The 27,488-nt window shown below is 34.9% G+C and overlaps 3 long non-coding RNA genes across 3 annotated transcripts in view; 1 reads left to right on the top strand and 2 right to left on the bottom strand.

Annotated features, from left to right (window-relative positions):
- LOC135085510 (uncharacterized) overlaps positions 1–27,488 on the bottom strand; it is a 302,780-nt gene that overhangs the window by 223,336 nt on the left and 51,956 nt on the right. The window lies entirely within an intron of this gene.
- LOC135085412 (uncharacterized) lies at positions 3,659–5,160 on the top strand. Its single transcript, XR_010260107.1, has 3 exons — positions 3,659–4,513; positions 4,597–4,781; positions 4,865–5,160. It is a non-coding gene; the product is annotated as an uncharacterized LOC135085412 (long non-coding RNA).
- On the bottom strand, positions 9,036–10,936 carry LOC135085514 (uncharacterized). Its single transcript, XR_010260146.1, has 4 exons — positions 10,865–10,936; positions 10,280–10,381; positions 9,440–9,666; positions 9,036–9,080 (listed from the first exon to the last, which is right to left on the bottom strand). It is a non-coding gene; the product is annotated as an uncharacterized LOC135085514 (long non-coding RNA).

Raw genomic sequence — 27,488 nt, 5'->3', positions numbered from 1 at the left:
TTATAGATTTTTTTTTCTTTTAATTACTTATTGTAAAGAAAACGTAATAACTTATAAATTAAGCGGTATATCCTGATAAAATAAAAACAGTAATAATGCTAAATAACAGGCAATACTAAAAAAATACATAAAATACACAAAAAAAGGCCAACAAATAATAAAAAATGATACTTTTTCAAAAAAATTTGCTTTTAAATTCGTGTTTTTTTGGTTATTTAAGAAATTTCTTCAAAAAATGCCCCTATAACAGGTGGTTTTTATTACTTTGTATTATACTCTATCGTATTATCTTTGTAAAACCAAAAATCGCATGTCTCTATCCCTATCACAACATTTGCTATGATCGTATGAACAAAGGCCTGCCACAACATTATTCTCCGCTACAGGTAGAGACAATTTTAATTTTAACTAAAATGCTTATTTTACTTCGAAATCTTTTGTTTTTATTTGAAATCTAACTTGTCTTCATCGATATTACAAATCTAGAGCCATTTTCAGTTTCGTTGTTAACGAAGCGTTGAATGGCGCGCCCGGAGAGGCTTAGTTCAAACGATCATTGCAAACGTTGTGATAGGGATAGAGACATGCGATTTTTGGTTTTACAAAGATAATACGATAGAGAACAATACAAAGTAATAAAAACCACCTGTTATAGGGGCATTTTTTGGAGAAATTTACCAAATAACCAAAAAAACACTAATTTAAAAGCAATTTTTTTTTCAAAAAGTATATTTTTTTATTATTTGTTGGCCTCTTTTGAGTATTTTATGTATTTTTTTAGTATCGCCTGTTATTTAGCCTTATTACTGTTTTTATTTTATCAGGATATACCGCTTAGTTTAAAAGTTATTACGTTTTCTTTACAATAAGTAATTGGAAGAAAAAAAATTCTATAAAAAATTTTAAAAAAATCTAAAATTTTTTGACCTCTTTTTTGTCGATAAAAATAGGTCTAGTTTCATCTATTTTCATATGTACACTTTAACGTGACTCACACTGTATATAAAAAATGCTGGATGCGTGCGGTGCAAGACCGGTCTTTGTGGAATTCCTTGGGGGAGGCCTTTGTCCAGCAGTGGACGTCATTCGGCTGAAACGACGACGACGACGACTGTATTCGGATCCACAATACTCGAATACAGGTTTCGAGTAGGTACTTAAGGTATCATCATATTATCATCATCATAAATGTATTTGATATTGTCCCTTTCGGTAAGAACCTTAAAAATATTATGGAGCGTTTGTCAAACCTACCAAAGGAGCTGTATCTCAGCATTGCAGCAGTTTTTTCACTCAATACTTGTATAAGGGAATCAGAAGCAGAGAAACAAATATTGCAGATTCAATATCCGAACTTTATTATTTTCTAATATTTTACACAGTCGGGCAGAGTTTCCTCTTAACTAGTGTCTCGTACTCTACAACGTGACGAGTCAGTACAACAACCGTATTTTATAAACTTCCGTTTCCTAATTTAAATATTATTTTTATACAAATCAAATAAATCTCTATGCAATTATACTTAAGTAAAAATAATAATAATATACTATTAATAAATACAGTGTGAGTCACGTTAAAGTGTACATATGAAAATAGATAAAACTAGACCTATTTTTATCGACAAAAAAGAGGTCAAAAATTTTTTGAGATTTTTTTTTATTTTTTTATAGATTTTTTTTTCTTCCTATTACTTATTGTAAAGAAAACGTAATAACTTTTAAACTAAGCGGTATATCCTGATAAAATAAAAACAGTAATAATGCTAAATAACAGGCGATACTAAAAAAATACATAAAATACCCAGAAAATGCCAACAAATAATAAAAAATGAGACTTTTTGAAAAAAATCTGCTTAAAAATTCGTATTTTTTTGGTTATTTGATAAATTTCTCAAAAAAATGCCCCTATAACAGGTGGTTTTTATTACTTTGTATTATTCTCTATCGTATTATCTTTGTAAAACCCAAAATCGCATGTCTCTATCCCTATCACAACATTTGCTATGATCGTTTGAACAAAGGCTTACCACAACATTATTCTCCGCTACAGGTAGAGACAATTTTAATTTTAACTAAAATGCTTATTTTACTTAGAAATCTTTTGTTTTTATTTGAAATCTAACTTGTCTTTATCAAAATTACAAATCTAGAGCCATTTTCAGTTTCGTTGTTACCGAAGCGTTGAATGGCGCGCCCGGAGAGGCTTAGTTCAAACAATCATTGCAAACGTTGTGATAAGGATAGAGACATGCGATTTTTGGTTTTACGAAGGTACTACGATAGAGAATAATACAAAGTAATAAAAACCACCGGTTATAGGGGCATTTTTTGGAGAAATTTATCAAATAACCAAAAAAACACGAATTTTTGAGCAGATTTTTTTCAAAAAGTATCATTTTTTATTATTTGTTGGCCTTTTTTGTGTATTTTATGTATTTTTTTAGTATCGCCTGTTATTTAGCATTATTACTGTTTTTATTTTATCAGGATATACCGCTTAGTTTAAAAGTTATTACGTTTTCTTTACAATAACTAATTGGAAGAAAAAAAAATCGATAAAAAATTTAAAAAAAATCTCAAAAATTTTTTGACCTCTTTTTTGTCGATAAAAATAGGTCTAGTTTCATCTATTTTCATATGTACACTTTAACGTGACTCACACTGTATAATAATTTTCTTACACTTGAGTGCAGTTCTTCACCTTCATCTTCTTGATCTTCTCTGGAATCACGTGCTCGTCGGTCAACTTGTGCGGCATCCGGATATCTCCAACCTAAAAATGTAAGAATTTTTGTAATGACCAACTTTAGTGTAGGTACATGATAACATAAATGAAAGCAGATACAAATTATCTTGAAAATCACCTGTTATTATGTATATGTTACGGTTTTACATGATAATAGCAGATTTATCTGCCTGCACTGTACATCCTAACTTGTATAAAACAAAAAGAACTAAACTAATATAAACATATCATACCTTTAAAATTTTCTTCAAAGTAAGAGCAGGAGTGGTGCCTTCACACAAGTAAGGTAAACGGCTACTAGTTCGTGATAGTACGTAAGTTCGTAAGTTTTTTTTTCTAGCTCAAATAATAAGCAAATGGAATATTATTTATAAAAATTCTTCATTACTACAAAAACTCTAGGTATTATTTAAGATATCTCAAAAACCAAGTACCAACATTGTGGCGCCAAAAATGAGAGCAATATGAAGCTTCAAACTCTCAGAAAGCCAAAAACATCCGTGCGGCTTGCAAAGGTTGCTCTCACCGTAAGGTTAGCGCTCCAACTTCTTAAGCTTATAAAAAGGCAAAGGAACGTCCATTTAAATAAAACTTGTAATAGTGGTTTCATGTGTTCCTTGACAATTGATTTGGCTTAGAAAAAAATTATATGAAAACGTAGAATTCCTTTAAAATTGCGATTAATAGACTCACGAAATAGCGTACATATTATTTTTCGGGTGTCCCCTATTTAAGAATAAGAATAAGAATAAGAATAAGAATAAGAATAAGAAAAACTTTATTTGACACAAAAGAAAACAAAAACAGAACAAAGGGACTTAAAACTATACACGCATAATATTTTGTGCCAAAAAGGCGCCCGCTCAGCATTAATCGAGCCACGCGTGCATGCACGCGTGCCCCGACACTGGTTTTCAGCGGGTGCCTCTCCAACCAACATTTTAAATACAAAAAACAAAACATTAAACAAGACATTGACATTGACAAGAGGGCGCCACTATCTCACCGCACCAATTTTGCTATGTTGAGAAAATACACACAAAAAATAAAAAAAAATAAAAAAATTAGGAATACAACACTGGAGTCGACTCATGACGCCAGCCCCCCTAGACAAAATGCACTTTTATAAATGAATCAAAAATCGAATTTGTCAAAAAATCCATAGAAAAAAAGGCTTAGCGATCGCTTTTGGACTGACTTGCAAATATAATGTGCACTTTGTCCAGACCCACAGGATAAATGTCATGGCCATGGTTATGGCCAACCCAGTGTGCACCAATGCAAGGACAAAAACAAAAAATCACACAATCACAATTCACAGATCGACCAGACAAACATAAAATAAAATAAATTATTTCAACTTTAAAACATTTATAAAAATGTTTAATAAATTATACCATTTAAATACCCTTAAGCTATTTCACTTCCCCTGCGAATGCCACAAAACTCAAAGGCGTGAAACGGGAAAAAAAAAAAAAACAGAGAAAAGAAAAAAAAATAAAAGAAAATGGTTGAAGATTTATTGACGACCACATGCTGCCACGCAACAAAAACGTGATTTCACCCTTGGAACTGGACTTCACCACTTTGATTCCTGATTTTGATTTTGAAGAAAGTGATTTATAGCTACACACTACAAAGGTCAAGCCAGAGAACAGAATAAATAAAATAAAATAAAGCAGGCCCAAGACGACGCTAAACGGAGTGCCCGGCGTTTTGATTTCCACCCATTGCCTTGGTTTTTTGGCATGAAGTGCGAAGTAACTTGGTGAGAAAGCTAACCATTTACATAAAGTTTAGTTCGTTACATCGAATTTAATAAAAATAATACTAATTAACTTTCCCCCATAGGATGCACTCATGCGCAGGGAGGGCCCCGAGAATGAAAATGGGGAATAGGAATGGGAATGGTGCAACCTTGGAAGAACCCAGCGCTCTATGATCATGATCACGGCCTCTGTCCATCATTTTACTGCGGCTTACCGGCGCCAAGACGCCCTGATAGGTCTCCTACGCTTGCCGCGCATGACCCGTTGGTAAGTAACCCATCATTGTCAATCTTTTGCAATTCCATTAAATATTTTCTCAGATGATGTTTAAAAGTGAATTTTGTTTTCAGGGCGCGCAGAGGAGGAGGCAGGTCGTTCCAGCACCGGGACGCCGCAAATCTGAATGATCCGCGAAAAGCTGCTGTGCGATGTTTGGGTGTAGCAAATATGTGAGTGCATAGCCTCTTTGGATATCTACTCTGAGCTTGGGCCCATTCCAGTTTGCTGAACAGATACTTAGGCCTTGCACTATCCAGTATGCCAAACAACATGGTGGCCAGGTGCAATCTTCGCCGAGCAGCCATCTTTAACATGCTTGATGAGTTCAGGAATGGCGTGATGTGTGATCTCGGAGGCACAGTGAAACAAAAACGGGCGCATATTTCGTGACACTACCGATTCAAGGATATTATGGATAACACTTTGATGCTTGGTTTTTAAATAATTATTTATGATAATTTAAATGTAAGTTATGAAACAAATAATGCATTTATTTAAGTTTCTCATGACCTAAATTCGGTATATGTGTCGCAGTCGGATTGTATAATCCGCCGTTTTACATTACCACTAGGCATTTTACATTACAGCTCTGTTTTGTAATACGGCGGTTCAACGTTTAGGCGGATTGTCATTGCGATACGTTCTTCAATACGGCGGCCCACGTTTAGCCACATCGTACTACTATAGATTGTAGGGTGACCATACTTACAAAATAAAACAATGTAAAATGAAAATAAATTTTAATAAGACAGATTTTAAGAATTATTAACTACCTTGGTTACTGTATACTAAATAATATATTTGGCTTCAGTATTTTTTTTTTTACTTATTTATAAATCACAAGGGATAGCCATCTAAAAAAAAGTAACTCAAAACAATTAGACTTTTCTAAACTTTTAAGAATTAATTAGATATTTGGCTTTAGTCTTTTTAGACATTAAAAATCATCAAAGGGAACAGGTAACTCAAAACAATAAAGTTTTAGTCATTTTTTCTGGGTTATTTTTCTTTAAGATAAAATTATCTTCACCGGGCACAGCCATGATTTCATATTTTTACACTAATAATATTGTGTAGGATTCCGCCGAAGACCAGAATCCATAGCCACTTTGTCCGGCAGCGCCACGGATTTGAAAATAGGAACTAAAAACTGTCAAAGCGGCGGGTAATGACACGCTGTTTTACATTACGGCTAGCCGTATTGAAGAACGTTTGGCGCCGAATACATTCCGGCGGATTTTCATTCAGTCGTATTCAATCCGGCTAAACGTTAATCCGCCGTATTACAAAACAGAGCTGTAATGCAAAATGCCTAGCTGTAATGTAAAACGGCGGATTATACAATCTGACTGCGACATATGTTTCGTTCACTAGAATTTATATGACACGAGTCTGAAGTTCACATAAATGACCAATTTTAAGATAAATTAGCATAAGTTGTACCAGCATAATTTTGGTTTTATTTCGATTTATTTTATTTATCTTTGTTTATTTGTATTGTATATGGGATAGATAATAGTTAATTGACACATTTTGACAATAATCCATGAATTTTACTTGGGGAATTTGGAATAATCAGTATCACGAAACAAGGAACCGTATAATTGTTACTTTTTTCCAAGTTCGTGATAATTATAAATGTATGGTGCTAGGTACTTTTATGACACATACCATCAAAGAAATCGACATATTTTTTTAGTTTTTAATACTTACCTACCTAAGAACTTAATTAATTACTTACTTTTTATTATGAGTCATTGGCGTATCTGGGGTTATTTTCAGGGGGGGGGACTCCCCTTACTTGAAACAGCTCCAGGGGTGGGATTATGAGGAGAAGGGAGGGGATTAGTCCCCCCCTCCTCCCCATAATCCCACCCCTGGCATCTAATGGCTTGTGTAAATATTTTCACATACTTATCGTTACAAATAACAAATCAAAATTTTATGGGTACGAAGAGGGGGGGGGGGGGGGTAAGACCCCCCACATTTCTAATGGTTAAATAAATATTTACACATATCGCTAGAAATAACAAATCAAAATTTATGGGTACGAAGTGGGGGGGGGGTAAGTTTCCCCCCCTAAATTTCTAATGGTTATATAAATATTTTCACATATTGTTAGAATTAACAAATCAAAATATTATACGTAGGGTAGGTACGTACCTACCTAGCAAGACTCACATTATTTCTTATGAATATTTCAGGTAAGTAATATCGTCAATTTCACAAAATTATTTTATTCTAAATTTATATTATCGTTTTTAAATTTATTAAACCCTTAATCATTATTAAAATATCCTAACTGGATGCATAAAACCTTATCCCGAAATAGGGGACATGAGTTCACGAACTTAGAAACAGAGCAAAATTTTGTCACGAAACAGGATCCAAACAAGAGGTCCGCAGAACAATTAATATAAAAAAAAGTTCAAACTATACAGTGTGAGTCACGTTAAAGTGTACATATGAAAATAGATGAAACTAGACCTAATTTTATCGACAAAAAAGTGGTCAAAAATTTTTTGAGATTTTTTTTTCTTTCAAGTACTTATTGTAAAGAAAACGTAATAACTTTTAAACTAAGAGGTATATCCTGATAAAATAAAAACAGTAATAATGCTAAATAACAGACGATACTAAAAAAATACATAAAATACTCAGAAAATGCCAACAAATAATAAAAAATGATACTTTTTGAAAAAAATCTGCTTAAAAATTCGTGTTTTTTTGGTTATTTGATAAATTTCTCCAAAAAATGCCCTTATAAAAGATGGTTTTTATTACTTTGAATTATTCTCTATCGTATTACCTTTGTAAAACCAAAAATCGCATGTCTCTATCCCTATCACAACATTTGCTATGTTCGTTTGAACTAAGGCTCTCCGGGCGCGCCATTCAACGCTTCGTTAACAACGAAACTGAAAATGGCTCTAGATTTGTAATTTTGATAAAGACAAGTTAGATTTCAAGTAAAAACAAAAGATTTCGAAGAAAAATAAGCATTTTAGTTAAAATTAAAATTGTCCCTACCTGTAGAGGAGAATAATGTTGTGGTATGCCTTTGTTCAAACTATCATAGCAAATGTTGTGATAGGGATAGAGACTTGCAATTTTTTGTTTTACAAAGGTAATACGATAGAGAATAATACAAAACAATAAAAACCACCTGTTATAGGGGCATTTTTTGGAGAAATTTATCAAAGAACCAAAAAAACACGAATTTTTAAGCAGATTTTTTTCAAAAAGTATCATTTTTTATTATTTGTTGGCATTTTTTGTGTATTTTATGTATTTTTTTAGTATTGCCTGTTATTTAGCATTATTATTGATTTTATTTTATCAGTATATACCGCTTAGTTTAAAAGTTATTAAGTTTTCTTTACAATAAGTAATTGGAAGAAAAAATATTCTATAAAAAATTAAAAAAAAATCTCAAAAATTTTTTGACCTCTTTTTTGTCGATAAAAATAGGTCTAGTTTCATCTATTTTCATATGTACACTTTAACGTGACTCACACTGTATACCGAAGTAGGGGGCACTTACCTTAATAGGCAAAAGATTGTCGCCATGATGCGACCACTCCACGGACCATGAATACCAATGCATGGTCGCATAATCTTTTCTTTGACTCGCCAAAATTTACAAAGCCGTCGACCCTATCCACTGACTCCACAAATGTTAATTGTGGAGTCAACGCCACCTCATCGAAGACTACTGAGCACAATCTCTTTTTGTCATCCCAAGAAGAGATGTGTTTTTTCAGTTGCTGGAGCAAATTTACATTCAATCCAGGCTGAAACTTTATAGTCTGCGCAAATGTATTTAAAGTTCTACGGCTGGGTAAAATAAATATGTGGCGCAACAGCTCATAGGCTTTCGGGCTCCTTTTTAAAAATACCAATGAGTCCACCTTTTGTTGATGTGTATATAGGGTTGCCAGGCGTCCGGCTTTTTAGGGACTTGTCCGGCCAAATATTGCCTTGTCCGGCCTGTCCGGCCAAATATTGCCTTGTCCGGCCTGTCCGGCCAAATATTGCCTTGTCCGGCCTGTCCGGCTTTTTATTTGGTTGCCGCGCCAAGCAAAAGTCGAGCCACAGAATCATATGAAGCGCACGCATCAGGATGTTGGTTAGCAACCGATGATGATAGTACTCACTCATACATGTCCGGCTTTTAGGGTAAAATGTCCGGCCAAATGAAGCACAAAGTCCGGCTTTTGTGATTTTGGACCTGGCAACCCTAGGTGTATACCGCCTCTGTTTTATTGGTTTATTTGCAAGCTCGACCTGTAATCGATAAAATTAATAACGGTAATAAATAATACATACACACGACAGTTTATGACGTGAAGAGTGAAATGATAGACCTTCCTTACTAATGAGGACGACAACGTAAAGCTCTTACAGCCGGTGTTAGGAAGTAGTAATCAAACTGTAAGGGCGTGTTCTATTTTTCAATGTGTAAGTTTAATGTTGTATCAATATACCCACAAAATTTCATAAAGCTCAGATTTGTGACTCCTTAAAAAATTGCAAAAATGTTTATATTATTATGGAAAAAATAATTTTCGTTAATTCTCCATACAAAACGGCAATTTCATACTTTAATAACACACCTTATAGTATAACCCAGCTGATTTACTTACTTGCATCATCAAGAATGACTTTGCTTGAGGGGTTAAATTTTTAATTAATTGTTTAAAGCAATCCTTATTGCTCAAAGTGGCCCTTTCTAAATTTTCTTCGAAAGATCGCAATAGCCGCCGTTTGGAATTAATTATGTTTCGACATTTGTGGTACATTTGTCTACATTTCGGTGTTAGATTTCTGATGTTTTTAACAATTCTGTCCCTTGATACTCCTGGTATTGTGTCTGTAAAAATATAATTCATAATGTAATTTAAAAAAAAACGTTTTATAGAATAAACAGATGCTTGCAGATCGCTTCTACACTCGACGTCAAATAAATCGCACATCCCGCGACAAGCATTTTCAAACGTATGCATCCCCACTTCCCACCAATATTGGTACCATTTAAAAGCCTAGTTCTAACCTTAATTTCATTAAAGGAAAGGTTTTTACCCCAAAAATGTGTCTTTAGAAGGATCCAGAAGTCACTTCTTCAAAAAATAGGTAGTTACGCTACAGCCAACTTTTATGGCTATAAAACTGTTAAGTTGGGTTTAATTGCTATCCATCTGTTAAAGAGGACACGTGAAATCATTATTTGGTTTTATAACCATAAAAATAGGTCTAATTGATCCCATAGGTGGGCCCAAAGTGAGGTATTTTTTCAAGTCACATTTATGGTATATGTTATTCATTTATTAAGTAATTAAATGTGTTTTTCTTTAAGGATATTTATTGGGCTTTCAAATAACACCAATATTGTTAGGGCACCATGATTGTGTCAGAAGAAAATCGTTAAAGTTTGCGTCGCGGAAGGTGCGGTTTATTTGATGTTGAGTATAGTTCGGATCTCGTACTATAAGTATTGTGTGGTGGAGGTGTGCTGGATGTAACTGGACTCGATGGCCTGTGAACAGCTTGGGGGGATACATTTGCATCAACTTGACGCGTTGATGCCCCTAAAATAAAAGATAACATGTTGAAATTTATAATCTAATAGCTTTTTCCCGCGGCTTCACCCGCGGGAAACTCAGTATTTCAGTAACAGATCGTCATAAATTGTAGCCTTAGTTATTCTGGGTTATAAACAATAACACTGTAAAGTTTCATCAAAATCCGTTCAGTAGTTTTTCGTGAAAGAGTAAACAACATATTAACATCCTCCGTTTTATCGACTTAGATGTGGAGTTTTGTAAAATCCTTTCTTAGCGGACGTCTACACCCTATAAGGAACCTACCTGTTATTGTTTTTGGATAGTCTAAATTACCATGATATTATTGTTTCTAAAATAGTTTTTCTGTTACCGTAATCATATCAAAATAATTAGGTAAGTATATGATCGAAATACATAATAATTTAGTGAAGTAAAGAAGTAAAATGTTCGGATTGAGAAAGGTTATTAAAGAAATTTAATTAATAAAATAGATATTATTTATTATACCTTCAGAAGCAGCAATATTTTCCACATTTAACAGATGTGGCTCTGATTGTACATGGGCGGATACAGGTTCTGAATCTGAAATAAATTTCAATACAACATATTAAAATTTAATGTAAATACCATTTAATTTTATTTTATTATGATGCCACAATTATTTTAAATTAATTTTAAAAATACAGTTTTATGATAGAATAATGCAACCTTTAGTAATTGAAGTGCATTGCCAAAATCCTGTAAAACTAAATTGATTGACACATTTCAAAAGTAATTGAAAAGATAATTAACCCTAACAACTAAGAAAACGTTTCTTTTTTGGAACAACATTCAAAATAATACTGCTTATTAAAACATTACAAACGAAAAAATAATATATGGATCATTCAGTTTAAATGATAATTTAACTTATAAAGTATGTTCGAAGAATATTGTAACTTCTAAATCTAGCTACTTTACCAAGCACTATAATATATATTACTATACTATATATATATATTATCTACTTACTACGAGAACACTAACTAAAACTATCTACCGGCTAAGTGCGAGTCGGACTCGCGAACCGAGGGTTCCGTACAAACCTGTAGGTATATAACTTTGATTTTGTTACAGCTTAATAGGTACTATAGATCTGAGTATTTGATATGAAATTCAATTTAATAACTCTACATGTTCATGACGAAAGGAGTAGTGACGACACACATTTTACCACTTGGAAGTGTCTCTCGCGCAAACTATTCAGTTTTTTGAAGTCTATAGATACCCCACACATAGGTAAGATGAAAAAAAAAATTTCAGTTTCAGTTCTAAGTACGGGGACCCCGAAAATTTATTGTTTTTTTTTATTTTTATGTAAAAATCTTATGGCGGTTCACAAAATACATCTACTTACAGTTTTAACAGTATAGCTCTTATAGTTTTCGAAAAAAGTGGCTGTGACATACGGACGGACAGACAGACAATACAATACATGACGAATCTATAAGGGTTCGGTTTTTTGCCATTTGGCTATGGAACCCTAAACATTGTCAAGTTGTGCCAAGTTAATATTACAATACACATTGATAATGAAATACTAGAAGGTCCACACTCACATAATTATTATCATAAATATAATATTTTGTTGCAAAATACCGTGACAGTGAAAAGATCTCATAAATACCTTCATAAAATTTAATTATTTATTTATTTATTAATTGATAAAGGTACACCAACAGCAATACACATTTAAGACATTCACAGTATACAACACATATTGGGGTTTTCAAAAATTAATTAGAATTTGTACCTACATTTATTAAAATAATTTAGATTAAGCTTAATTAATATTATGTATAATGTTGCAATGCCCTCACAGGGCTCATGTTCTGGGACTATTTTATTTTTAATACCTTGTTTGTACCACATGAAGCAATAAAGATATTATGATTATTATGATTATGATTATTAGTTTAAATATGTTTGCCAATTACAGGTATACACAACAATTTCCAAAACATTGCAGCTTATTAAATATATTATTTGTGTATGTGTACAAAACACTAAAAATTTCACAATTAACGAGTCAAGCAATTATCATTACTATTCTACATTTCAAATATTTTGTAACTACTAGTTAGGTGAAATTTTACCCATTTGCTCTGAAGCAACTTTTATTTTGTGGTTCAGACTATAACTATGATCATGGTTGATTGCAACCAGATTTCTGATAATATCATCCTCTGTAAAGGTTTAATTTTAATATGTTATGCTTTTAAAGTATGTATTATAAATTATTTATTATTAATAATAATAATAAATAACTTTATTAACACACATTACAAAAAACAATACAACAGATTTTAAAAGAAAAAGACGAATGCATGTTAATAGGGCGCCCGCTCAGTTTTAGTTGGGACACCTTATAGGATGTCCCGACACTGATTTTCAGCGGGAAGCCCTATTAGCTACTGCGCATCCCTACCGGCGAGCCTGCTGGTGTAAAAGGAAAATAATGTTAATATAACAGATGTTAGAGTTTAACCTGATGATAAATGATCTGCCAAATGTTGTTAGGGAGTCAGTGTGCCTTTTGTTCGCTGACGATCTAAAATTGGCTAGGAAAGTCAGAGACCAGCTGGACTGCGATGGGCTGCAGGCAGATATTGATAGGGTAGTGCAGTGGAGCCATAGGAACAAATTGTATTTCAACGTCTCTAAGTGTTCGGTAATGTCATTCACGTTGTCAAAATCACCTTACAAATTCATATATACAGTAGACGGTGCTCCGATGCAGAGAGTAACGGAAACAAAGGACCTTGGAGTCTATTTTACAACCGATCTCTCTTTCCGGGGACACATCATTAAAGCCTGTAAGAAGGCATACCGGAATTTAGGGTTCATTTTGCGTCAATCACGAGAGTTCACGAATCTGAATGCAGTGAGAACTTTGTACGAAGCACTAGTAAAGAGCCACCTGGAATGCAATGCATTCGTCTGGTCACCCCATGAGGCTAAATATAAGACTATGATAGAACGGATTCAAAACAAGTTTACCAGATTTTTATATCTGAAATTGTATGGCGTATATCCGTTCTATCCACTCATGTATCCAACTTTATTTGTACTCGGGATGGTGGGGTACAACAAACTAGAAGTTAGACGGGATCTAAGCCTGGCTACGTATATGTTCAAATTAGTACGGGGGCGGGTATGCAACCAGAGCCCCGATTACGGTAACTTATAACGTCAACAATCCAGACACGCTTCTCGATTCTGCGATACGATTGGTCGTTCAACAGCGTACGTCAGCTGTTTTGACCAATCGTATTGCAGAATCAGAAACGCGTCTGGATTGTAGACGTTAAAAGTTACCGTAATCGGGGTGCAGGTCGTACTGCAGTCGATGACGCTTTGTGTGCCGGACCGGTACGTATGGCGGCGCCGGCAGCCTCCTCTATTCGCAATTCCGAATGCAAGAACCAATATGCTAAAAGAGGCGCCAATTACCAGAACGTTGCGTACACTTAATGTAGTAGCTAGAACCGTTGACATATTCAGCTGTTCTTTGACTGAATTCACAAAGGTTACATTATTTATTTTATGTTATAGCCATAGCGGCAATCTTAATTGTTAAATATGTACTAATTAATCTACTCTATCGCATTGGGGTAACCTGTAATGTTAGAGCTAAGATTGTTGTTATTAAATAAATAAATAAATAAATTTAAATTTAAAACTAAAACAGCACAGAAGGGATACGCAGCAACTATTAGTCGCGGGGTACGTGGACACGAACATAAACCAATACTAATAATAATATAACACAGACACAATTCGATAATTATCAGGAAGAAATTATTTAAAACATTTAACATAAAATTTACAATAAAAAGTTATTTCCATTACATACTTACAAACACGGACAATACAATAAAATTCTACCAATCCTATGTCTTCTCCACTTCACGCGAGGCAACTCAAGGAACAAAGATAGTGAGGTGAAAAAAACAAAGAGAAGAGAAAAAAAAAAAATGAACGAAAAAGAACTGACATGTCAAACGTGACAGTGTGTCGTTCAAATAACGATTCGACAAAATAAAAATAAAAATAAAAATTAACCTACCACCGACAGAGTGAAAAATCACTTTCTTTGGCTCTTTATTAAAACAAGTCCATGGTTTAATGCAATAACTCATCTGCCAATTACTGAACTCAATAGTAACTAGTGATTCTGGGGAATATGAAACTTTAATTTAAAAACTTATGGGGTTGTATATTTCTTTGTTTGGTATTACTTTCAAAGGGCTGGAAACTGAACTTAACAAAATTTAATTAAATATTACTTAGTAATGAAGAATGTTCACTCATTTTGTTTTTTAGCTTTCTGTATTCTCTGTTAAAAATAAAAAATACACGTGAAAGAATTATTTCGATACGTCAATTAGTTTGCAAGATATTGAATTTTAAAAGTGCGGGCGGCGGCCGGCCCGCCATTTTATGCGCGTGACGTCATATTACAGTGACTGGCTCATATTTGTATGGGTGGAATCTTGCAAGCTGAATTAAGACCCACTTCCTGGCAACCGATTAAGCTGAAATTTCGCAAACACATGTGATTTGGATGACCATGCAATATTATGATGACATGGAGCTGATGTGATGATGGAGCTGGAAGGTGGCCATAGGAACTCTATAATAAAACGACTTAAATGCATCGAGTTTGGGCTCGTTCGTTTTGTATTGATGAGTATTTTAATTCTATATAGTAATCGGGGTCTAATGATGGAGCTGGAAGGTAATTCGCAATAAAACGACACAATCGCATCAAGTTTGGGTTTGGTTCAATTTTAATATCTGTGATGGGTCTGGGTGTTAATATGTATAATAAGTTTGTATTTACAAAAAAAAATATTTAAGTATGTTTATATCCGTTTTCTAGTGAGCGGACACTGTGAATGTACGTCACGCGTGGTCACGTGACCGTCGGCGGGACTCAATATTTAAGCGAACTTTGAATGCCTATAAAATCATAACTACTGGGTATTTTTGAATGAAATAAAAACTAATGTATTTGTAAATGTAAAAGCTTAACTGTAACATAGGTTTCAAGTGATTTTGCATACCTAGTAACATTCTCAATTATTTGCATCTGGGTTGAACATACCTTAAGTTCCATTATCTGGCATCAGCATTGAGTTGGACTGATCTTTATCAGTAGCTAGAAAGAAAAAAGAAACAACTATTGAAATATCCTGCATTGAGAACTAGAAAGATTTTTAAATAAATGTTTACTGAATGTTTTTTTATTTTATTCAATAAGTACACATACAGGTTACAGTCATTTACATATCAAAATACATAAACAAAATGAACAGTGTCTAGACTCCAACCTACAAGTAGCGTACATTTAAGTAAGTTACGATGATTTTATTTACGTTGCACAATTAATAAACACATACAAAATGCTCAAAAGACACAACCCTATAAACTGTGTTAAAAAAAGGAAAAAGTTATCAATTATTTTTTGTATTATTATCAATATTTATATTTAAAACTGTGTCAATGCTTCTGCGAAACGAGTGTAATTTTTGTTGAAATATATCAAATTCCGGATTCTCTAACGCCATGTCATTATAAAGTCTGCGCATCCTAACCAGGGGATTGTAAAAAGAGGTGTTATTTAAAAGAGTTATAAATGTACGTATTTTATGTAGGGTGCCTTTTCCAAAGAACAGATTTTAAAGACAATTTGTATTAATAACTGCAACACAATATTAATACTATAATGAAAATATCAAATCAATTTATTAATGAAATGTAACATAATGTCTTTTTATTTTAGATTAATTTTACTACAAGGTTGAATAAATAAATTATTAGAAATCAACTTACTGGATGATTTGATCAACAACAGCTTGGAAGGTCGCCGAGATGTTATTTCCTCGTGGATAAATAAAGTAGGACATCCATTCATGACCCTTATACAGTGTGAGTCACGTTAAAGTGTACATATGAAAATAGATGAAACTAGACCTATTTTTATCGACAAAAAAGAGGTAAAAATTTTTTTGAGATTTTTTTTAATTTTTTATAGAATTTTTTTTCTTCCAATTACTTATTGTAAAGAAATCGTAATAACTTTTAAACTAAGCGGTATATCCTGATAAAATAAAAACAGTAATAATGCTAAATAACAGGCGATACTAAAAAAATACATAAAATACACAAAAAATGCCAACAAATAATAAAAAAATATACTTTTTGAAATAAATCTGATTTTAAATTCGTGTTTTTTTGGTTATTTGATAAATTTCTCCAAAAAATGCCCCTATAATAGGTGGTTTTTATTACTTTGTATTATTCTCTACCGTATTATCTTTGTAAAACCCAAAATCGCATGTCTCTGCCTCGAAACCTCAGCCTCGAACTTAGCGGGCAGCGGCGCGGGAGCGGCGGCGGGGCGGGAGCGGCAGGATCTTATGCGTAAAATCAAATAGACCGGTTCTCGAAAACAGCGGCGCGGCAGCGGCGCCGGAGCGGGCAACGAGCGGGCAGCGGCGAGGGAGCGGGCAACGAGCGGGCAGCGCACTCCTTCTTTTGCCCACAATAAATCGAGCGTAAGGAATAAATTTGAATCGAAATAAAATTGTCGCCGTTGTTCAGACATTTCGTTCGCGAATAAAAACAAATATCTCAACAACACAAGCCCGAACACAACAATTCGCCGCTAAAGCGCCGCGCGAGCTGCCCGCTGGTTTCGAGAACGGGTCTGCGTTGCCCGCCCCGCTCCCGCGCCGCCGCCGCCGCCGCCCCGCTGCCCGCTAAGTTCGAGGCTGAGGCCTAAAGCCTGCAACGCTTCATCTCGCGGCAGCGAAAACAGCCTCGCAGTCGCCTTGGTGGACGAGCAGCCGGTCACGATGCACTTGTTGATAGGCATATCTGAAACAGAACATAAAAAAACTTAAATACGGTGAAATGAACACGAAGAAAAACAGAAGTAGCAATGACAATGTTAAAGTTGTTAAATAAACTTAAATAAACTTTAAATAAACTAATAAACAATTGCTTTTTTGATGATATTTTCGGAAATTTCGAAACAACACGCATACTTAGGTGATTGTTTTCTCGTGCGATTTTGAGTAGTTAGTGTGTGAACGTGTGATAGTGAATGTGGTAATAATGAGTGAGTGATAGGGATATGCCTAACCATACGTACAGTGCTCGTGAGTAGATACGTAAACATGGTTTATGTTACGGGAGGGCACGTGGAAACGCATCTGAAGTCGCATCGGTAAGTACCTAGCTCTAAACTTAAATGACATTCCTTTTTAATGTAGGAAATGAATAATCTGGTAATTTTGTGTAGAAAATACTCCCGCCGTCGCGGTAGGTAGTGGCGGAAAGCGCTCCAATACACTCACACACACATAGGATACAGCAAACTAATTTAAAACGAACTTTAACTTTAGTTAGTCAAAGAAAAATACCTATTTACACTTCCTACTTTACGTGGCTTCCTTCAGTAGACTATCTAACATGATAAGCGAGCGATCCGCGTAGCTCGATGGGTGCCACTGCAGTACAGTTGATGTTGCACGGAAAATATTCGCTAAAAATTCCACTTTCGTTTGTAATTTTTTTTTTGGTGGATAATGCGTTTATGTAAGTCATAATAGATCACCTAAATAAATATGGCGAGTATTGAAATCAACACCCTGTATGTACTAAAGAAAATTAGGATAGGGTTAGGGGAAATAGTTGTATTATTAATTCAGGTACCTATTAAATTAATACTAGCACTTACTTTGACCAAAGTTCTTGATGTTGATCACTCACAATTACAAAACGTTAAACTTACGTTGATCACTAAATACCTAACATTTAGTTGGGAAATGTTATTTACCATTATCAGTGTTTATCGTTCGTTTCACTTTGTTGTAATAAGTGCACATGGACATTTAAAAAGTATAAAATTAGGAATGATATAATTGAATTACGAGGTAAGTGTTCCCAGTGCAGTGCCGAAAGTCATTTAACTAGTTCAAAAAAGACTGAAAATTTCCAGGAATTCGTTTGTAAAGTCTATAACTTTGATAAGATGTTCAAGCACAATCCCACGAAAAGATCAAAACTTACCCCTTACAATAGAAAAAAAATTGCTAAAGAGTTGTGCTACAAATCCGCAATTAAAGTACCTACACAGAGAAATAACCTCAAATTTGATGACTGCTTCCGAACTCAAAAATCCACCCATACCAGGCCTGGCTCACTCCGCGCGGTACATCCGATAATTACCTACAGCGAAGCGCCCCGCCGGCGGGTATTATATCAGTCGAGTGTCACGCGCGCGCCCGTCAGGACGCTGGCGTGTGTTGTAGTATCTAATTCTATGATCGAAGTATTATTTAAAAATGGACATAAAGAGAAAGAAATATTATTGTGCGGCGTTCGGGTGTTTAAATTCGAAAAAAAATCTACCGGATTTATCTTTTTTTTCGCTTCCCAAAGATGCTGAAAGGTATGTTGGCCATGTAGGTAATCAATAATTCTTAGGATAGTATAGGAACCTAACCTACCATGACTACTGCTCAGAATGCGTTCGTTCGTTTCAGCCAAATGACGTCCACTGCTGGACAAAGGCCTCTCCCAAGGTTTTCCATAATGAATGCGTACTTACCTACATACGTACCTCATTACAAATAAGTAGATTAATTATTTTTTTACTAGACAGACAGCAACCCTAACAGCGTAAGAAGAGTTCAGAGGCACGCGATAGAGAGAGACAAAACTTGTAGGCGAATAAAATTGTAGGTACGTAGTGCTGTGCGAGCTGAATTCCACTGTATCGCGTCGTAGCAAGACTCGCATTTATTTAAATCGTCTTGCGGAGTAATCCTTCTGTACCTGTACTATTACTTATTCTGTGCCCATATTACCTTCCATTGCAGCTTTAAGAATTTATAATCCGAATCTAGACATCAACATTTACCACATTCAAATCCAATTTTTTCACTCTATACTATTGCCAAAACATTATCTCGGGACAATTATTTCCAAATTTTCATTTTTATTTTTGGAGTGACGAGCAACTCGATTATTAAAAAACTACATACAAAAATTCAAAAAAACAACTTTGACAATTGATGCCACGGGATCGTTTTTCGAAACAATATATTTGCCGGATCATACTAGTGCTACGAAAATACTATTTTTGTATGTGGGGCTTGTAACCTTCAATGATAAACACAAATCAGTTCCTATTTTTCAAATGGTGACCGATTCTCATTCAGAGGTTTCTATTTTGGATTGGTTAAGGAAGTGGTTATCATAATATGTAGATACTCCACCCAATGAAATTATTATAGACGACTCATCGGCGTGGGTGTCAGCCTGTGTTCAAGCTTTTACATTATATTGTACGACTAAACACTATCTATCACAATTGTTTTCGATCTTAGAGAGAAGTAGTAATACTGTAAAGCCCAAAGCATATATCAGGCTTGACACGAGCCATTTTATTAAGACATTACATAATTTGGCTTGTTTCAAAACAAAAGTTGATTCCAAAGTAAAATCCCAATCCCAACTATATCCCAACTTCCCAACTATAATCCCAACTAATATTATAAATGCGAAAGTAACTCTGTCTGTCTGTCTGTCTGTCTGTCTGTCTGTCTGTCTGTCTGTCTGTCTGTCTGTTACGCTTTCCCGCTTAAACCTCGCAACCGATTTTGATGAAATTTGGCATAGAGATAGTTTGAGTCCCGGGAAAGAACATAGGATAGTTTTTATCCCGGTTTTTGAAACAGGGACGCGCGCGATAAAGTTTTTCTGTGACAGACAAAATTCCACGCGGGCGAAGCCGCGGGCGGAAAGCTAGTAATATTATAAATGCGAAAGTAACTCTGTCTGTCTGTCTGTCTGTTACGCTTTCCCGCTTAAACCTCGCAACCGATTTTGATGAAATTTGGCATAGAGATAGTTTGAGTCCCGGGAAAGAACATAGGATAGTTTTTATCCCGGTTTTTGAAACAGGGACGCGCGCGATAAAGTTTTTCTGTGACAGACAAAATTCCACGCGGGCGAAGCCGCGGGCGGAAAGCTAGTAATATTATAAATGCGAAAGTAACTCTGTCTGTTTGTCTGTCTGTTACGCTTTCCCGCTTAAACCTCGCAACCGATTTTGATGAAATTTGGCATAGAGATAGTTTGAGTCCCGGGAAAGAACATAGGATAGTTTTTATCCCGGTTTTTGAAACAGGGACGCGCGCGATAAAGTTTTTCTGTGACAGACAAAATTCCACGCGGGCGAAGCCGCGGGCGGAAAGCTAGTAATATTATAAATGCGAAAGTAACTCTGTCTGTCTGTCTGTCTGTTACGCTTTCCCGCTTAAACCTCGCAACCGATTTTGATGAAATTTGGCATAGAGATAGTTTGAGTCCCGGGAAAGAACATAGGATAGTTTTTATCCCGGTTTTTGAAACAGGGACGCGCGCGATAAAGTTTTTCTGTGACAGACAAAATTCCACGCGGGCGAAGCCGCGGGCGGAAAGCTAGTACTTTTATATTCGTTGTATAGTATTTTTGAAACAATGCGAAAATTATGAATTGGCGAAGGAGGTGATACATGATATTGTAAAACTTTGTCTTGGCCAGTATAATGACGAGAAAAGTGATATTCCGGCAGCAAAATCTAGATTAGATCAAATATTGAACCATGTTACACTAGATGGAATTGATTTCGAATACAAAACCATTCCTAATAAACATGATGTGTCGGGTGATGATGATAATAACGACAATGATTTCATTGAATGGTTTAACGGTATTGTCGAAGATACTAAAAAACAAAATCCGATTATAGAACAAAATAAAAATGCATATTACTATCCATTATTTATTCCTTCTTTCAAAAGAATACTCTTAAAGCTTCCCCTGTGGTCAAACTTGTTTAAAACTTTGTTAGAATCTGAAAATAAAACACCGTCATCTTCAGGAGTTGAAAGCTATTTCAAAACATTGAAACATTTAGTATTTAAAACAAACCATAAAAGATACCGAATAGATGAGTTCTTTAATCTATATGCTGCATACCTAGAAGGTGAAATGAAAATTAATATATGCGATCTTGGTCTAGATATTACTAATAAAATTGTTACTAAAAAAACATGTAGGAAGGTAGTCATTCAATGACTGAAGAATCTATTTTTTCTGACCTACCTTCTAATGTTGAGAACTGGAAAGGGCAAGGTAAAACTGCAACACAATTTACTAATACAGTAAAATTTGTTAGAAATGGAAATTTATGTCCGGCAGTCCGGCAGTTTATAACAATTCCAAGACGTGTACAAAAGTTATAAACACCTGCGCCTTTTACTCAGTGTTTCATTTATTGGCAAAGGAATACAAGAATAACGAAAATATGAAAAATATAGTCAATGATTTTTATGGTGACATTCCCCGATATATAAAATGTGTTAGCGATTCGAACTGTACAAATTATGATATATATAACTTTAAGAGCAAAAATAATTTCGAAATATTTAAATACGCCGACAACAAAAACAAACACCCATATATGATGTTACATGTAACGTAACTTATATTTATGAGTATCTCCTATTGAATTATTTCCATAGCTCAGTTTTTACCAAAGCTTGTTTAAATTTATGTTCTCCTGTGACTCAAAGAAAACATGTATTTTTACCATTAAATATAGACATGTTAAACATTTTTGATTTAAGCATGTTAGAACAAGCAATTTCACTGACGTCAGGAGACACAAAATGTTCATCATGTAACGGGAGAGCAAATAGTGACTACAAATTTTCAAATTTAATTACGTTTGACTTAAACGGGACCAATCCTACACTTTTAAGTCAAATGCCCAAAACATTAAGAAGCCACGATAGCCGAACGGTGAAGGGGTCGGACTGGCCGACTCGTGATCCGGGGAACGCGGGTTCGGTCCCCGCCGCCGCTCGACTATTGTGGTGAGCTCACTCGTGACACAAGCATATTTAGCTTAGTACGAGGGGCTAACGGGAATATTAGTAATTTGTGTAATAACAAATTACTAATAATCTTTTAAAAAAAAAAAAAAAAAAAATAATGATTAGAAATCTAATATACCGAAACATAGGAGCAATAGAATTTATAGCAACTGAACAATCAATAGGCATAGGTCATTACAAGGCGCATTACCTATCAAATGATGTATTTTCCTGTTACGACTAAAGTGTACAAAAGTACTGATCAAGTTATTCTGTTACATGCTTTAAGCTATATTCTCATTGACAGTTAAAGCAATGATTTACAGTTTTTAAAATTTCGAGTTGACTTTTCTTTTATTTATTTTTTTCGTAACAGAATCGCTATTTTCTTTATTAATAAATTACAGTTGTGTGAAAAAATATTCCTCTTCGTATTATTCATGCAAATACACTACAAATGGGATGACGACCGCTTGATGAAATTGAAATTCTATTTAGTCCGTTAGACAATTAATAAAAAATATTGAAGATGATTTTGATATTTTTTTCATCCAAAGCAAATACAGTAGCCTACCTGTACCTGTATTGAGTTTATATGTCACGTGACGTCACTTCTAAGTAAAAAATCTACTTTGGCGTGACGTCGCGCGCCATATCAACTCGATGTAACACTTGCTATTATTTCAATAAGAAAGAAATATTTTTTTCTGTTCCTTAATGCTATCTTTTTCTTTGTTATGTTTTTATTGTTACCGATTACCTCGCTTTTTACCCGACTGCGACTTAATATGTAAATGTAATAATAAATAATAAAGCTCGATTCACACATATCAGTGAAGTCACAGTTCAGGCTCAGTACCGGCACAGTGCGAAATATTCTTTCATACAGTTTCTATGAACGCATCCCCACTTGTCAGTGTCAGTGACGACAAACAGTGCCGACACCGGCAATCACGGACGTATTTGTTGACGACGATATGACGACTCTGACATTTTAAAATATTCAAAATATTTCACTGACGCATGTGCTACACTGATACTGAACTGAGCGGACACTGTGACGGAACTGTGGCTTCACTGATATGTAAGTATGAATCGAGCATAATTTATGTCCGTGTTCAAGACCAGACGTTTACAAACACTTGCAGGAAAATTCAGGAAATGGTCCGCGCTGAGCGTTTTGTTTAGTTTTTAGAACTACCGACTTTTATGGTGTTATTTTTAGCGAAGCTCACGTCGCTAAAAATAACAACATAAAAGTAAGTATGTATATTATATGTATAAAATTTAAGTTTCTTTAGTAAGTGAAATTTATTTCAGATTCAGAACCTGTATCCTGCCATGTACAATCAGAGCCACATCTGTTAAAAATGTGGAAAATATTGCTGCTTCTGAAGGTAAGTATAATAAATAATATCTATTTTATTAATTAAATTTGAAATTTAATAACCTTTCTCAATCCGAACATTTTACTTCTTTACTTCACTAAATTATTATGTATTTCAAATTTCAATCATATACTTACCTAATTATTTTGATATGATTACGGTAACAGAAAATCTATTTTAGAAACAATAATATCGTGGTAATTTAGACTATCCAAAAACGATAACAGGTAGGTTCCTTATAGGGTGTAGACGTCCGCTAAGAAAGGATTTTACGAAACTCCACCTCTAAGTCGATAAAACGGAGGATGTTAATATGTTTTTTACTCTTTCACGAAAAACTACTGAACGGATTTTGATGAAACTTTACAGTGTTATTGTTTATAACCCAGAATAACTAAGGCTACAATTTATGACGATCTGTTACTGAAATACTGAGTTTCCCGCGGGTGAAGCCGCGGGAAAAAGCTAGTAGTTTATAAATTTCAACATGTTATCTTTTATTTTAGGGGCATCAACGCGTCAAGTTGATGCAAATGTATCCCCCCAAGCTGTTCACAGGCCATCGAGTCCAGTTACATCCAGCACACCTCCACCACACAATACTTATAGTATAAGATCCCGCTATACAAGGACCTTCACCGAGATGCTTATTTGATGAAACATATTTTATACTAGCTTTCCGCCCGCGGCTTCGCCCGCGTGGAATTTTGTCTGTCACAGAAAAACTTTATCGCGCGCGTCCCTGTTTCAAAAACCGGGATAAAAACTATCCTATGTTCTTTCCCGGGACTCAAACTATCTCTATGCCAAATTTCATCAAAATCGGTTGCGAGGTTTAAGCGGGAAAGCGTAACAGACAGACAGACAGACAGACAGACAGACAGACAGACAGACAGACAGACAGACAGACAGACAGACAGACAGACAGAGTTACTTTCGCATTTATAATATTAGTTGGGATTAGTTGGGATTAGTTGGGATTCAATTTAACATGTCAATAATTATATTGCTTAAGGGTTGCCTAATAAATTTCAGTCCAGGATATGATTAACTAGCTTTCCGCCCGCGGCTTCGCCCGCGTGGAATTTTGTCTGTCACAGAAAAACTTTATCGCGCGCGTCCCTGTTTCAAAAACCGGGATAAAAACTATCCTATGTTCTTTCCCGGGACTCAAACTATCTCTATGCCAAATTTCATTAAAAATCGGTTGCGAGGTTTAAGCGGGAAAGCGTAACAGACAGACAGACAGACAGACAGACAGACAGACAGACAGACAGACAGAGTTACTTTCGCATTTATAATATTAGTTGGGATTAATCATTAAAAAAAGTTTTATTTTTAAATATTTCATCGGTTTGATTATTAAACAAACTCCATACCAATCGAAAGTATGAAGCCCATAGAATATGCAAACGTTAGGTTGCCTATTCTTTTCCAGTCATAACTCTCGGGTTGCCAGGTATAAACAGGTAAATTGATAGAGCATTTTGCATCGGTCTGATAATTTAATCAAATATAAATGAAAATAAAGATTATTTCATTATGAACACGGTGGTATAGGGTTGCCTGCGAAAAATCAGTCCTGAATGACGGTTGTCGAATTTTGTAAAGTGAAATTAAAACTGAAAGGTGACATTTTTCGAGTAGTTGGCAACATTTGGGAAAGACGAGTTGTATGAGGCGTTTGTGTGTCTTGTCAAGAGGTGTCGCTTGGGTGAAGAAATTTCTCCAGTGTTGCCATGCTTTCGGAGATTTGGTCCAAAAATGTCGAAAGTGGAAATAACGACTTCCGGTCAAAAATTTGGATGACGCCTCCTGCAAAAGGGTCGTACAAATGTCATTTGACCATTTTCATCTCGATCACCTGGCAACACTTGCAGCTATGGGGAAAAGTATTTTTTTTCGACATGGGTGTCTTTAAAGTTAAGGACGGACAGAAGGAGATATGGCAGAAAAAATCCAAAAATGGGGTTTGGTCGGTTATACGACCCAAATTATGGGAAAAATCCGAAAATTCAGAAAATCAAGATAGCGACCGAGTGAGCGGCCATTTTGTAAAAAGTTTCAGATTTCTGATTTTTCAAATGCATTTTTTGGGCAGTTGGCAACATTTGGGAAACTCGAGTTGTATAGAGCGATTACGTAGTTTGCTAAGGAGTATCGTTTGGAAAAACAACATTTTCCAGTGTTGCCATACTTATTGCATTTTTCGCTTAATCTAGATCATTTTCCGCGCCGAAACCCATTTTTACTTTTTTTCTAACTTTTTTCAATCCCGTGAAACAATTCCTTAAAACCACCCAAGTCCCAAAATTTTGTGGCCCCGTAACTGCCAGTGTTGCCAGGTAATCGAGATAAAAATAGTCAAATGTCATTAGTTTGACCTATTTGCAGGAGGCGTCATCCAAATTTTGGACCAAAAGTCGTTATTTCCATTTTTTATATGTTTTGACCAAATCTTTCAAAGTATGGCAACACTGGAAAATGTTGTTTTTCCAAACGATACTCCTTAGCAAACTACGTAATCGCTCTATACAACTCGAGTTTCCCAAATGTTGCCAACTGCCCAAAAAATGCATTTGAAAAATCAGAAATCTGAAACTTTTTAAAAAATGACCGGTCACTCGGTCGCCATCTTGATTTTCTGAATTTTCCCATAATCTGGGTCGTATAACCGACCAAACCCCATTTTTGGATTTTTTCTGCCATATCTCCTTCTGTCCGTCCTTAACTTTAAAGACACCCATGTCGAAAAAAACAATACTTTTCCCCGTAGCTGCCAGTGTTGCCAGGTGATCGAGATGAAAATGATCAAATGTCATTTGTACGACTCTTTTGCAGGAGGCGTCATCCAAATTTTTGACCGGAAGTCGTTATTTCCACTTTCGACATTTTTGGACCAAATCTCCGAAAGCATGGCAACACTGGAGAAATTTCTTCACCCAAGCGACACCTCTTGACAAGACACACAAACGCCTCATACAACTCGTCTTTCCCAAATGTTGCCAACTACTCGAAAAATGTCACCTTTCAGTTTTAATTTCACTTTACAAAATTCGACAACCGTCATTCAGGACTGATTTTTCGCAGGCAACCCTATACCACCGTGTTCATAATGAAATAATCTTTATTTTCATTTATATTTGATTAAATTATCAGACCGATGCAAAATGCTCTATCAATTTACCTGTTTATACCTGGCAACCCGAGAGTTATGACTGGAAAAGAATAGGCAACCTAACGTTTGCATATTCTATGGGCTTCATACTTTCGATTGGTATGGAGTTTGTTTAATAATCAAACCGATGAAATATTTAAAAATAAATCTTTTTTTAATGATTAATTAATCATATCCTGGACTGAAATTTATTAGGCAACCCTTAAGCAATATAATTATTGACATGTTAAATTGAATATAAAATATGTTTCATCAAATAAGCATCTCGGTGAAGGTCCTTGTATAGCGGGATCTTATACTATTATAGTACGAGATCCGAACTAGAAGCGATCTGCAAGCATCTGTTTATTCTATAAAACGTTTTTTTTTTAATTACATTATAAATTATATTTTTACAGACACAATACCAGGAGTATCAAGGGACAGAATTGTTAAAAACATCAGAAATCTAACACCGAAATGTAGACAAATGTACCTACCACAAATGTCGAAACATAATTAATTCCAAACGGCGGCTATTGCGATCTTTCGAAGAAAATTTAGAGAGGGCCACAAATTTGAGCAATAAGGATTGCTTTAAACAATT

This window comes from Ostrinia nubilalis, chromosome 28 (genome assembly GCF_963855985.1).
Source record: "Ostrinia nubilalis chromosome 28, ilOstNubi1.1, whole genome shotgun sequence".
Taxonomy (NCBI): Eukaryota; Metazoa; Arthropoda; class Insecta; order Lepidoptera; family Crambidae; genus Ostrinia; species Ostrinia nubilalis.
Note: the sequence above shows the minus strand (reverse complement) of the source record. Positions and strands in the feature narration are given on the sequence as shown.